Source organism: Alligator sinensis, unplaced genomic scaffold (assembly GCF_000455745.1).
Source record: "Alligator sinensis unplaced genomic scaffold, ASM45574v1 scaffold444_1, whole genome shotgun sequence".
Taxonomy (NCBI): domain Eukaryota; kingdom Metazoa; phylum Chordata; order Crocodylia; family Alligatoridae; genus Alligator; species Alligator sinensis.
Window position 1 is genome coordinate 1008828 of NW_005841886.1, and position 307 is coordinate 1009134.

The following is a 307-nucleotide window of genomic DNA, read 5'->3' on the forward strand; positions in this document are numbered from 1 at the left end:
CCCCGGGGGGGGGGGCGAGGAAGAGAGAGGAATTTTCTCTTGAAACCACAGGGAGCTTGGGGAAAGCAAGGAAGGGGGATTGAGGCTCATCTCCCTGATGCATAAACTCCTGTCCTCAGTGCCCCAGGGAGCACCCCCTGGGGTGGGGGAGCAGGGCAATCCTGGTCTCCCCTGAGCCTTACCCCACCACTTGGCACCCTGCCACCTGCCCCGAAGTTCACTGGAGAGGGAAGAAGCTGGGGGGAGCTAGAAGCCCCCTCCCCTTTTTTTTCTCAGTGGGCACTGACCCCCCCCCCCTTTAGCCCCT